This window comes from Colius striatus, chromosome 6, assembly GCF_028858725.1.
Source record: "Colius striatus isolate bColStr4 chromosome 6, bColStr4.1.hap1, whole genome shotgun sequence".
Lineage (NCBI taxonomy): Eukaryota > Metazoa > Chordata > Aves > Coliiformes > Coliidae > Colius > Colius striatus.
In genome coordinates this window covers 47,396,081-47,411,056 of record NC_084764.1, presented here as the reverse complement: position 1 = coordinate 47,411,056, position 14,976 = coordinate 47,396,081, and positions in this window count along the sequence as shown.

Here is a 14,976-nt window from a genome sequence, read left to right as displayed (position 1 = left end):
AAGTGCAAAGTTAACATTCAGAGACTTATTGTGAGACCCAAAGACACTCTGTGAGTGAAATAAATTGAGTCACCTGTTGAATACACCCATCTCTTGATATGACTATTTTGCTGGTGCTGGACTTGTCATAGTACAAATATAAGTCGGTGAATTGATATGGTATGTCTGAGATTTACTTTTCTTCTAAAGAATCTTGCTCTGAGGCTTTTATGCATGTCTGATCTCATCAAGTCCAGTGGATATGTAAGTATCTCAGCTCTTATGCCATTTATACCATTGTTTCTTGATTTCTAGTGGAATCTGCTATGGGACAGGGTTCTAACTCCAAATCTGTATCTCAGTGCCATCACAACAATAAAATTGTTAGGATAAAATAGATGCAATAAACTCCCTAACATAGAAATGTTGTTTTCAGACATCTTAAAAATAACAAGGCACAAATCCTGAAGGGTTTAGGGATCAGTTATTCATATTTAGCCCTTTTGTGTAATGCAAATGACTTAAAACACATCAATTGATTTAGGTAAAAACGGAAATCATAAATCAGACCAATTAAAATTCTAAATTCCTTTTGTTGAAAATATAAAATTTTCATGCAATCCTTTTCAGGAAGGAGCCTTTTTCATCACTGTTACATTTTATAGATTGTGAAATGAAGGCACAGAGATTGTAAATCTTGCTCAGGGTCATAGATGGAGCGAACATTAGAACTTGGCAGTTCCTATTGCTCATTTCTGTGTTTGCAGTATGATGGTATCAACATGAAATAAGCTTTGCATTCAGTTTCTTTTTCTTCTTGGAACCTTATCCAATCCTCTCTTTCTTAGCTCCTGTTAATTTGGGTTTGGTTTTTTGTTTGGTTTTTTTTTAGATAAAGGACTCTATTCTCAGTGTATCCTTCTTTCCTGCTAATAGGATATTGGTGAGATACTGCCTCTGATATTGACCTTCCTAAATCCTTGACACTTCATAGTAGTAAACTGGCACACGTGTCAGTTAAATAAGACTTCTAGCTCTTGCTGGGTTATCACTGATCAGATTTTGATGGAGAAGCTCTTAGCAATTAGGTTCACAGTCTTGAGATGTGTCTGTTCTCTTTTTGAATGAATCTAGGACATCTCTGAAATATTTATCTGGCTTCAGTGAGAAATTTTATGTAGATACTGTTAATATATTCTTATTGCAAGCTCTAAAAAAAAAATCTTGAGAATGTGTGATAAGCTATGAAACATTTTCCCAGAATAAGAACATTTATGTATAAGGGAAGATGAAAAGTTCAGGCATCAATTCACACATTTTGAGATGTGTGGTGAATGTTTGGGAGTTATATTGGCAGTGTATTCCTGTAGGCTTGCTGTTAGAACGTAGGATAAGCTGGAGGCAGAATGACCAGTACTCACACTTTTTTTTTTTAAACACATTTTTATGCTACTCTCAGCTGGATCACTAAAGGTGTTATCTAAGGTGGTAAGGTCAGCTAATGAAGTTGGACCAGGAAGCTAGTTTCTCAAATGCCTGAATGTGATGCTTACTCTGAATTTTCTCAGAGAATTAACAGAAGTCTGCCTATACATGTCTTGTGTGCCAGCAGACTCAACCCTGATGTTAAAGGAGTGGCAGTGGTGGCTACAGGTAGCCTGAAAAATACTAAGTTAGAACAGAAATTTCTGAGATAGTTTACTTAGAATTTGGTGCTTCCCTCATGTTTCTTCCGAAGGAATACAGAATTTCAGGACTTTTAAAGACAGAAAAGCCATAGAAAGTCTGAATGGTAAAAGATACAAAGGAGTGATGACTGTGGGCTGTCAGTGAACCAGAATCTGAACAACATCAAATGAAAAGTGGTACCTTGACTTCTGAAATAATAAAAACTAAGATTCATTTCATTCAGACTTTATATTCTAGTGTTAAGATAGTTGGTAGAGAGAGAAATTGACTGATCCTGATAAAGGCTATGAAATATTCCCAGAGGAGCTTACCATTCAGAGTTTAGTTTTGGGGTAGCTTATGTGATTAAACTCTGAACTATGCAGGTTGAATACCTAATGCCCCAAATTTCAGTTCTAAGTAAAACTCAAGCCTAACCCTCTAGATGAGGTACCTTCATACTGAGGGATGGGGAGGATTTACTCTGAAGACTTGCATTCACTGCAGGTTGGAGGGTATGCTTAGAGAGGATGGTGGAAAGTAGTGAGTGATGCCTTGTATAGCCCCTCTGTTCCATCATGATTATCTGTCAAAGCTGATGGCCCAAGTGCACCCTGCCAGGCAGTACAAAGATGCATCTGTTAATCACCTGGCTGAAACCTGGCGATGATCAGGAAGGGTGGAATGAATCATAGTGAAAGTCAAACATGAATACAAAGATGAAAAAACCCAAGCAATTGGAAAGTTTTAAAATAATAATGTGACTGATGACAGCTTAAGTTGTAAAGCTGCAAATGCTTTTGAAGAGAATTAAAGGAGATGGGAAGGAGGAAAATATCAAATTACCAGTATGAGGAATTATTATGTGAATATTTTGCTGAGCTTCCACGAATACACTATGGGAACTAGATGTTTACAGAGCCCTGAGCAAGCTCTTTCTCAGCTAGGTGCTTATATACTTAAAAAAACCCACCCCAAAACAACACAACTTTCTTTCATGAGGCAAAGCTTCTCAGTAGTTGGAAAACAGCACAGATGGAGAAGTTTCCATGAGGAAAAAAGGGATGGAGGGCAGGAGCGGTGAAAGCCTAACTTGCTTGATAGGTTTACTCCATGACTTGTTCTTTTGATTGGAGGTGAAGGAATGTTCCTACTTCAGTTAACTTAAAAATTTCTATTGATTTTTCACTATTTCTTTTGACTACTTTGGAATTCTTTTCCCTATCTCCAGATGTGTGTCTTGCAAGACTCGATTTATTACCCAGAGCTTTCTGCAGAGTCCATGCAAACAGGAACTTACCTGCTCTGCGTGTCTGCCTCAAGGTGACATAACCTTTACTAATAAATAGGTTTAAATTTCTGATAGGCATGCATTTGCTTTTTCCACAGAGCTTTAAAGCCACTGTTGGAGGCATGGCAATATGCAGTGGTTTCTTATACTGCTACGTTTTTTAGATCAAATACCTCTCCTTTTCAGGCAAAAGGCTGCATACTCAATGCCTACAGGAACTCTGACAGTGTTGCAATTGACCCTGAGCAGCTAGTGGGAGAGATTTCAGCAGAAACTTTGCTCAACCTCTTTGCAGCTTTAGGCTGATGATGCTCACTGCAGATGGAATCTGCAAACCATTCAGCTGCCAAACTCAAATAAGCCTTTGGTGGTCATGTGTAAAAAGGGACTTTTTCCTGTTTGGAAACAGTGAAAACTTTGGCAGTTTTTCCTGGAACATGAAAATTCAGTACCCTTCCAAAATCAAGCCCCTTCTTAATGGTGAGCAGACTTTTTAGGTTGTTTGGGTCTTTTTTTTGAGAAAGCAGAACTTCTGAATGTGTCATCTTGAAGGAGGTGGTTTGTTTGTTTGTTTGTTTAACATGGGCAACAACATAGTTACACAATTTTGTTGAGAATTTTCCAAAATTCTGCCTGAGGCAGAAACCAACTGGGAAATTTCCATGGCCCAAATACACTCACAGAGCAGGTCCTACAGAGGAACATTTGAGACATAGGCAGGACAACAAGCGCTGCTTATAGTCTGCTGATGCTGCCTCTGGAGATGCGTGGAGCACAAACTACGTTTGAGTTTTATCCTGCAAGATGCAGAGTAACACTCAGGATGCAGGCAGTTGCTGCTGGGTACCTGTGTGCCCTGTGTAAATGCTAGGCTCTTCTACTGGCACCTTCAGAATCTTCATCTTTGAAAATTCTTCAGCTGTAAATGTAGACACACAGGAATACCCCCTAAAAGAATGATCTTTAGCAGCTCTTAAGGCAGTTGGTATTTAAATATTTTACGTATCTCAGTGGACTGATACTAACTAGTCCAGCAGGTGCCACATGGAGCTGGATGTAAAAGCTAGTTGTGTAGTGCAGTGGCATTGCCATCCTGTGTTGGACATCCACATGCTGCGATGATAGTGTGGATTGTGCCCATGGATGTGCACGAGCTAGCACACAGGAGCTGCCCTGCGCTTGGAATAGTATCTGGGCAGCCAAAGAGGAAGCTGGACTGTGTGTCTGTTGAGCAGCTTTCTCATTGCTGCAATGTTTGATGTGTGTGAAAACATGGCTAGTGGATCTGTGATTACATTGACCCTGCAGACAGTTGGCCCAATGTAAGAGGATTTGTGAGCACCAGTGATGCTCATAAAGTTTTGGATACATGATGAAGCTTGCTCTGAGGACAAGATAAACACTTGATCTGAACATGCAGTGCAGGATTCAGTGTAGTCAAAACCTGACATTTCTCAGTGTCTCTTTAAGAGAGTGTGCTTACAAGCAAGGCATAGAGAGATCTTGTCCCTAGGGCCTGTCTCTTATCCATTCTCTGCTATAAGACCTGTTTCTTAAGGCAAAATATTATAATATATATATAATAAATGTCTTCTGACTCTATTGCTTAGCTTTTTCTTTTTTTTTTCTCTTGTGTACAATTGTACCAGTTTCCTGTACTTGGGGGGACAATCATCTGTCAGAAAATTACTTGATTACTCGGGAAAGCTACTCAGATTGTCTGATGGGGAAATGATGATGATGTCTAGAAGGAAGGGTTATGTTTTCCTATCTATATAGTTACCCAATCTAGCTTTTAGCAGAAACAGCAACTAACAGCTTATGACTGGATCTACCTTCATGGTTACCAAGTGCAAGTCCAAGCACTATGCACCCTCTTGGGCACATGTTAGTCCTGCTGGCAGCCACCCACCGTGGGCTGGTGTAGAAACTCCAGGCGTTTCTGGTGACGCTATGTGATCAGGAGCCCCGCTACAGTGGTACCCAAGGCTGTGCTAACGGATCTATGGTGTTATCTTAAAGGATATCTCAAGGACCTCCCTTGTTTTCAGCACAGAGTCACAATGTGACCAGTGTCTCCTAACTTCCAGAGAAGTGCTCCAAAATAATTTACCCAGTGATTCCTTATCCTGTCACTGATTCATCCTAAACTTTGCCAGAATTTCTTGACTTGTTTTGGTGGTGGTGATGGTTGTTTGGGTTTTTTTTAACCCCAAACCAATCTTTATCTATCATTTGATTGCTTCCAGAGTGGCATTGGTACCTGAATGTAAACAACCTCTCAAGTCCTGGAGACAGTTTTGTGGTATATGTCTCTCTATTAAACAATGTATAACAAGACTAGAAATTTTAAAAAGGCAATTGTAACTTGAAGCAAATATCAGCCTAATTATTTGTGATAACTTCTGTCATGTATTTAAGGCAAGCCTCTGGAATAAGACAACTTTTTTTCCTTTCCACTCATACTGTTCTTTTCATATTCTTGATCCTTGTGGTTGGAATCGACGCACTGAATTCCCATGAAAAACATGGCAAGAAACAGATACTTAACGTTTCATGCCATCACTGAGATTCTTCTGTAGACTAACTTTTGAAGATGTTTTCCTTTGGGCTGGTAACACCTAAAAATAGCTCAGGTTTTATAGTAAATCTCACCTGTGTAGGTTTATTACTGTCCATGCACTGAGGGTTCAGTCTGAAGTGGTAGGTTTTTAGAAGCTTTTTATAATGAAAAGGAGGCCATGCAGTCTTTATTGCCACTACCCAGCGAAGCGTGGTTCCATCAGAGCCTTTTATCTGGAGTTTACAAGTGCAGCGTTACAAATGAGTTCACTGGCAGGGAGCTGACCCCTCACTGTGGAAAGCAGAATGTAGTTGTATAATTCAAAACCTTGACGTCTGGCCTTCTGGGATTTCCACCTGAAAAACAGATTCTGTCTGAAAAGGACTAGAAGCAGATAACAGTGGTACACGCAGAACGACAAGCCCTGCCTGGGAGCAAGTCACAGTTAAAGCTCACTTCATCAGAGCAACTAGACCTCCATTCCATGCTTGGAAATTTTATTCTAATAAGCTGTGCTTTTCAGCAAGGACTTGCTAATTGCTTAAAAGTCAGAACAGAGCACTTGCCACCTGGGGATGGGAAATGGGGATGGGTCTGCATGTGCTGATAAGCGTTGTTCAAAATCAGAGCTTGGTAGCTCAGCAGAGCACTGTGAGGCTGCGGCTGCAGTTATCCAGATCTCTGCTGGCTCAGGCACCTCTGCTCCAGCTTCCCTGGTCTTGCTGTTGCTGTGCCAGCTCGCGCCAGCTCACACCAGCACAGATGTACCCTCAGTCTCCTTTTGTGTTAGTGGGATGGTGCCAAGTCCTGCGCAGGGCTAGGGGTAGAGGGAGAGTTTTTCAGTTCACTGGGAACTATGAAAAAGTGTGTGTGGGGGAGGGCAGTGAACACTTGAATTTGGATTCGAACTGCAAAAAAAGGGCTTTTATTGCATTTAACTATTTCACAGTGAGGGTGAGGGAGCAGTGGAACAGGCTGCCCAGAGGGGTTGTGGAGTCTCCTTCCTTGGAGGTCTTCAAGACCTGCCTGGACATGTTCCTGTGCGACCTGATCTAGGTGACCCTGCTTCTGCAGTGGGGTTGGACTGGATGATCTCTAAAGGTCCCTTCCAACCCCTACCAGTCTATGATTCTATGAAATGTGAGGACATGCTAAAATGAGCAGCACCTGTAGAAGAGAAGTTAGAAAATATAAAAAAATGAAACATGGGGACTCTTAAAATGGCTATCACTTATTTTTAAAGGATTCTAAGGAGACAAGCTGAATTTAAAGGTTCTGGGGGTGTTACTATTTATGCTTTTTGTGGAGAAAATATAGGGATGAAAATTATCACCTAACTCGGACGTGGAATTGAAAGGAAAACGTAAACATTAGAGGGAAAGCCAGAACAACAAATACCTTTCTGGTACACATGGAGACATAGGAAGAGGAAAAAACTAAGACCAGGCAGCCTGAGTAAAAACAGTCTGACTGTTAATAGTAACAAATGCAAACCAATGGAAACAGTTGTTCTGATTTTCTTTTTCATCCACTTTGTACTAATGTAAACAGAAAACCAAGGATCAGACCCTTCAAGAGTGTTGGAGACAACACACACCTCTCTCTGATTTCAGGATTCCAGGAATTGAGAGGTAAACCCCTTATTCTAGAAAAGGTCATCTAATGCCCACACAGAACAGGTGGCCTTCTGTGTTTCAAGGTTTCATAAAAAATAAACACTGAACACAAGCCTGGGCTGGGAGTTAGCTGGTACTTCCTAAGGAAAGCTGGTTGACTAGGCTGGTATTCTAGACCCACGTGCTACTAAGACTGTTGTCACTGGCAAGCAGTAACATTGACCAAGAATTTCCTATTTGCTTGGAGCCAGCCTGTGGAGGAAGGTTTACTGTGCCCTCAATGTGTGACTTTAGGGCTTCAGTGGCACAGTAGGCATTGACAGCTAGCATCAAGATTCAATTTCTGCCTTTTTTTCATTTTCCCCTGCTGCTTTCTCACTAATAAAGAGCCTGTGGGTTTGGGGAGAGTATGACAGCATCATGTCATAATATTTCTTTTCCAACAGGAAGTTACTCCATTCTAATACTTTCTTTTTTTAAGTAAGTTGACTGTTTTCCTTTTTTTTTTTTAAGACTACCCTGAGCCAGCTTTCTTTTAGATCGTTTTAAATCCTTTTAAATGCAGTGTGAGTATCTTGAAGAAACAGAAAGAAAATTATTTGGCAGGGTCACTTTTGATGGGAAAGAAAATAAGGTTTGCTTAAAAATTTATTTTTCAGATCTTCCAAAGGTGATTTTTTCTAATACTCAGAGAATTCTGTGCACAATGTGTTTGTGTGTCTCTACATTTCTGTGAGCTAAACAGTACATGTGAAGCGAGCCTGAGTGTGGCACACCACTGACCGAATAGTCTGTATAATTCTCCCTGTGCATGAGGCAGGGATTTCTCATTCCATAGATCAGTAGAAACTTGCTGCTGCAAATCTACAAAGACAGGTAACCATTTGTTGCCTTTACTTGTAGAATCCCAGAATGGTTTGGGTTGGAAAAGACCTGAAAGATCATCTAGTCCAGCAGCCTTGCCATGGGGCTTTGGACCTTCCACTAGACCAGATTGCTCAAAGCACTGTCCGGCCTGGCCTTGAACACTTTCAGGGATGGAGCATCCACAGCCTCTCTGGGGCCCTGTACAAAGTCCCTCTCCAGCTTTCTTGCACACCTCTTTTAGGTACCAGAAGCCTGCTATAAGGTTTCCCCGAAGCCTTCTCTTCTCCAGGCTGAACAACCCCAAAATCATTGACTACCAAAGCCTCCATATCTTTGATACCCAGGTCTCATTAGCATACAGAATTTATAATTTGCACAGGCTGTGTAAGGTGCAAAGTGTTTCTAGCCTTTGTATCCATGATGGGAGCAGCTTTGGATGCAACCACGGTGCTTGCTTAAACCACCTTTCGCATTATTCTTTGTGTACATACAGCCCAAAGACCCTCTGTGTCATTTCTAATTTCAACAAGGATTCTGTGTTGGGATGTAAGCAAAGAAATTTTGATTTTATTAATTATATGAACTAAATTATCATCAATATCACTTTTAAGATTTACAGAATCTAATCTTGCAAGAAAGAAAGCAAGGGTGATTTTTATTTACAGTCCATTTTGGATCACGACACGTGCTGTAGGGGTGGCCAACATTGACCGTTTTCTGCTTCCCCAGCTCCTTGAGCCTGGTGTTGCTTTACATCATTATAGTGGCATGGAACTGTGCGCTTCTGGCACTTTTATAGGCCGGTGGCATTTGGCAGATTTTCTGCTTCTTGTAGCAACATTCTGTTGCATGCCTTTTGGTGCTGCCAGCTGAGTTTTTCTTGGACAGGGATTTTTGTCTGCTGCTTAGAAAAGGTCACAAAGTTATCTTGCTGTTCAGTGCTTGTGAGACAGATACAGGTCAGAAGAAGTCTGCTTTTCTAGATGACCTCAGTCCGTATAAAGTTTATTTTCCACGTAGTGAAAATGTTTGGGTCTGGTTTCAAATTCAGATAATTGATCAGTCCTAATAATTTGTGTTTTAAGCTGAGTGCCTTATCAGATCCTAATACTTTGTGCTTTAAGCTGAGTGCCTCTTATCAGATCATCCTTTGCCACTGCTCGAGAGCAAGCCTTTCCTTAATTTCTTTCTATTTTTGTCTGGCTTGAGCACCAACAGGTCCTGCCACAATCCAACTTTACCATAGCTCTCTGATGCATGACAGGTTCCAAAACATGGTATTATAGACAGGCTTTCTTTGTAAGCACCCTTTAACCATTTATCTGATAATGGTTGCTGCTCTGTGTTCTAGCTGTGAACGAATTAGTTCACCACACTGGTTTGACCTATTTGAGCTGTCTCTTCTCCAAAACACTGGCATGTTTCTCTCCTAACAATTCAGTTTTACGTTGGATACTCCATCTCATACCAACCACGATTTCCCTTCAGATTCTTCTGGCTTTCGATCAACAAGGAACAAGGGAAGAGGAACAATAAGATGATTCACGCTGTGATGTGCCGTTGACCCCTCTGGCACTAATTTAGCAGGACTCTGCTCTCTGTCTGATGGGCTAGGGACATAATTCATCCAGATCATGAGGTATAGAGAGCCATGCTCTGCATCCTTCTGTGGGGGCCAGCCTTATAAACCCTACAGGAGAGGACACGATACCTTTCAGTGGGAACTAGCAAATAGAGTTATGCCCTAGTGAGCAGTTAGGGCTGATAGGACTGCAATGCTTTGCTTTTGTGTTTGTTCCTGGGATTTTTTTGAGTGCTTTTGAGAACTAATATAATTTACATTTACCCACCTGTTCAGATTTATCGTCTGTGCTATGCCTTGTCCTTATTGTATCTTTATGTGGGAGAACCTATACATTAAATGACAGCTTGATCTTGGAGCTTTCTGCATTTTGAAGAGTCATATAAACATCCTCAAGAAACAAGTAGTGGTGCTATATTTGATTACCTGTCAAAATGGATCTCAATTAATGCTTTTAAATACATTCCTTTTTTTGTTTGTTTGTTTTTCTACAAAAACTAAGAGACACTTCAGATATTTTTTAAGTGCATTTCAAATTTAAAGTCCAGTGTTTTTCTCTTATCTCATGAAAGTGCACTGCTTGGAATCCTTAATTTGACATTTAAAAAAGACTTGTTCTCTTAATTTAAAAGGGGAGATGCTACACAGGGGACATGTGCAAACAGAAGCCTGGAGAATTACACATTCCTCTGTTGCTTGCATTGGTTATGTCCTTTCAGATGAGGTGTCTTGTGCTTCAGTTTGCCCCTTCTATGTCAGAGTTAATATTTACTCTATTAAGAAACCTTAACTTCAGAATCTCAAATCCCTATCATGTTATTGCTTATTGTAAATCAAGTTAATGCACTTAAAAGGACTGATATGCATGCAAGAGATTACAAAAGGACTGCTCACGTGGTCCATTTAACGATATCACAGCTTCTCCCAGTAGTGTGGTGGAATGCAGAGGCGTTTGCAGGATCAGTACTTTATAATGGAAAAGTACATGGCTTTGTATTCTTGTGGCAGGAAAGTTTTCACTCTGCTGTACATGATATGGCTCAGAAGGACACCAGACACTTTGAAAGTCTGTTAAAAGTGAAATGTCTAAAGGCAATGGCAAGAGAATGCAGGGACATCAGTTCCTACTGAGGTGAGGAGAAATGTCTTAAATTAGGAACGTGGGCAGAAGGCTGCCTCACAGCAGAAATAAGCTTTAAAGATTTCAGGAAAAGGAATTATGTATGAGGGATAAGAGAAGATGGAATAAATCTGGACTGTAAATAGGAAGAATTAAGCTCCTTCTAAATTTGACCTTCCTTTAATGCAAGGATAGGGAAGTAAGAGGCTGAGTACAGCAGAATATCCATCTCTGGAGAACTTTAGGTACGAGATAGACAAACTTTTGTTTGTTTTACCATAATAGGAGGTTTATATGGCTGTTCTTGTGTGTTCCTGACAACTTCTTTAGATCTTCGCCTGCCAACTTTTTCTTGTCTTATTAAATGTGAGTGTCTGCTTGGTGCACGCTTCTTTTGGCTTTACTTGCCTCTGATTTGATGAAGATTTTGTGCTGTTTGTCCTTGCATGGAAAGAGACAGCTTCTGTATTTGTATACTTGCTAAAATTTCATCTTGGTATTTATATTATTCAGTGGAGTGTTAAATATGCTGGTTGCCATAAATGCACTTAAGTAAAATGAGGGATATTTTGTAGAATCATAGAATGGTAGGGATTGGAAGTGACCTTTAGAGATCATCTAGTCCAGCCCCCCTGCAGAAGTAGGTTCACCTAGAACCTCCACAATCCCTCTGGGCAGCCTGTTCCACTGCTCCGTCACTCTCACAGTGAAATAGTTTTTTCTTATATTTAAGTGGAACTTTTTGTGTTCCAGCTTCATACCATCACCCCTTGTCCTGTTGCTAGATACCATAGAAAAAAATGGATGTCCCAGCCTCCTGACACCCACCCTGTAGATATTTGTAAATGTTAATAAGATCTCCCCTCAATCTCCTCTTCTCCAGACTAAACAGCCCCAGTTCCTGCAGCCTTTCCTCATATGAAATATGTTCCAAATATGTTCTATTTGGCTTTAAATGTAGAATGTAGGGCTGTTTTAGTGAAGCTTCACCAGTTTTTTTAATGGCACAAAAAAAGTCGTTGCAGGTGATGCTGTATGCCTCGTGAGTGATAGATGCAAGGAGAACACAGACTCTTCCCTGGCACAAGATACTCTTTACTGTCACATTTTATTGTATTACAAAGGAGGCTTTCCTCTTCAGCAGCTGATGCAGAAGAATTTCCTTTAGAGCTGTTGGCAAGTAAAAACATTGCTTCTAGCAGCTGTATTCCTGCCTCCTCAGAGATTTGACCATTCACCCCTTCATCCCGGTTCCCTTTCCCACTGAACTTCATTATAGAGAAGTTGAAGTTCTTAAGTTAATGACATGCACCCAGTAAGCAAGGCAACAAGAAATGAAGTTTTGCTATTTGACTCTGCCTTGGATACAAATAATTTTGTATGCCACATTATAATCATTACTTTGAATTTGCTTGTGTCCAATGCCAATTTGACAGCTACTGGGTTAAAACCTTTTTTTGGTTTGTGGTACTGCTGTCTTTGGATACTGCCCACTGCAGCAACCAATAAAACTGACACATTTTGACGGTCTACTTGGGAGGGCTCAGTTTGCGCTGATGTATTGACTTATGTTACATGGTATTAGTAGGTGACTTAATCTTTAATTCCTTTGCTTTAGTGTGTTTTTGCCCTGTTAGAATTTTAGAAAAATGGCATTCCTTTCAAATCCATTTTCCTAACAGTAATGGCATTTTGAGTCTCATGACTTATTTCAGGGCTGATTTGGTGTAACAGTTAACTCCAGCAGAACACTGAGCAGTCACTTTAGAAGAAGCTGTCACAAAGAGTTGTGATGAAAAAACCCTGACAGTCATAGGAATTCACTAAATAAAGTGTCTGTAGAAGTCATCCAATGTTTACATGAAGCTGTGGTGAACTTTTTATGTCACAGCTATGCTAAGTTTACTGTTCAAAAGTTTTACCCCGTACATTATAACCCAGTTACTTTCAGTTGGCTACAGATTCTTCTTATTAATATCCTACTTTATGCTAGTGAAAGGTTTTCTCAGGGTGCATGTCCATACCTAAGTTTCTATATATCCTGAGGTGTTCCTGGATATTCTGGAAAGAAACAATTGTATAGAAAAGCAAATATTCTTAGTTGGCTGTTTTCAATCCAGGATGGGAGTAATATTCTAGTTCTGTTCACAATGGCTGCTAATTTCTTGCCTTAGGATCTTGTCTGCACCATGCACTTAACTGGAAAAGTTATTATAGTATAAATGTGTTCAGCAATGACTGTTCTAGAATAGCTCTTCTGTAAATGCTCTTACTGTATCCGTGTGAGAGACATTCTGCAATAGCTACTGTGCTGTGCCCTCTCCTTTATTCTCCTTTAATCTGGATTAACTGTGTCCCATGCACAAGACAGAAGTGCAGTTTATGTATTCCAGTTGAGTTGCCTTGGTTTCATTGACTTCAGTGTGAGTTTCTGCCATCTGCAAAACTTTGAAATAAGTCTGTGTAGTGTTAAATGCAAAAGGTATAGAAACAAGCCAAAATCCTCAGTTTGGATAGCTGAGCTCTCCAGATGTCTGACTACTGAAATGCAAATGTAACTCTGCAACCACATTTCAGAAGCACTTCTATATTCCTTGTGGGTTGAAGCAGAACGCCCCAAAGCTCTAAGGTGCGGGATTTTTCTTTTTGAGTGATCTATGACCTAGTAAACTAAATCTTGGTGTCTGAGGATTCTGAATTGACAAAAGAGGAGAATTTGGGCATAAACCTGTTCCTTTATTTTATCTGTCTATGTAGCAGCTACTTGTTACAGATTGCTCCCTGACTTTTTCCTTTTGGACTCTGTGGTGTGCGTTTGCAAGAGTTTTGCCTCTATACATTGTGAGCACCTCAGTCTCCAAGGGTTTTGGTGTCAGGAAACTGTTTTGCATTCAACTCCGCTACAGAATAGACACAAAGATACAAAAACACCTATGCAAAGACGTCCATCTTGTCGTATTTTCTTTTATCCTAGCTCCACTGCAACACCTCCAGCCCCTCTTGTGATATGTGTTAGAGGAACGTAGTTTCAAATACTGACCAGTTAATGCACAAAGGTGTATAGGGCTTAAGCTAAATTCAGCATTATTGACAAGAATGCCAAAGACAGCCTGATTTCAAAGCTGACATCTTGATTTAAAGTCAACTTAAGCATGCTTAAAGCTCCTCTTGATAGTGCTGCCAGGAGGAATGCAAATCCTGGAGCTGTTCTAAATGTCAACGTTGTATACTTGGGTTGCTTCGACTGACAAAAACTTGATGGCCACTTGGAAAATTGACATGATAGAAAACACAGGAAAGAATACAACCACAGCTCAATGAAACCTGTCCTGACATGGTTGCTGTCTTCCTTTGTGCTAATACAAAAAAGAAAGGGGAGGGAGGGGAACAAACAAAGGAAAAACCAAAAAAAGTCACAGCTTTTTGTATTCACTAAACTATGGGTTCACCTAGAACACTGGAAATTATCCAAGAAGGCAGGGCAGCGAGGCTTTTCTGTTCTCACTATCAAATTATCCATTAAAAACTTCTAGACTACTTTCCTGTCTGTCCCTCTGCCTTCCTTGTTCTGTTTCTTCTTCCGAAAGGATAGGTTTTCATCATCTCTCAACTGTCATTCTGTAGATGTCATTTTAGTGTTGTTTTTTTCTCCCTCTTTCCTATGTTTCCTTCAGTTTAGAAAGTTTCTCTGGTACAATTTGTATCTCTTGATTGCTTTCAGTCAGAATTAAACACACAGCTTTGTGCTTCTAATTTGTCTAGTACAAACACCTCACGCACTTGTCAGAGAGGATTCCTCTGCATTAGCTGCATTTATAAAAACAGTCTTGACGCTTGCTGGAAGGTTTTGCTGATCTTTACCCTTCAGAAGGAAATTACATGAAGTCCTATTTAAGGTGTTTTTATTATGCTTATATGCACATGCTGGAAAACCAGAGCGTGTTTCTGAGATTGCTTTGCCCTCCCTCCTACACTGGATCCAGTCTTTGCAGAGAGCTTGGCTCTCTGCTTAGACCCCACTACTCCCCAAAGCCTCTCCCAGCCATGAAGTGAGACAAATTCAGCGCAAATTAACTACAAACCAAAACTACGTTTAACTTATTAATATAATTATCAAGGGAAATTTGCCATAGAAGTGTTGGGGTAAAATGCCAGTCAGCTAACAAAAAGTTAAAGCTCTTGTCGTTTTATAATTTCACAGCAATAGTTTTGCTATCTCGTTATATACTCTATTGATACCTTCTGATTCTTTTTTTCTTCCAATAGTTACAATGTCTTAGTCTGTATTAG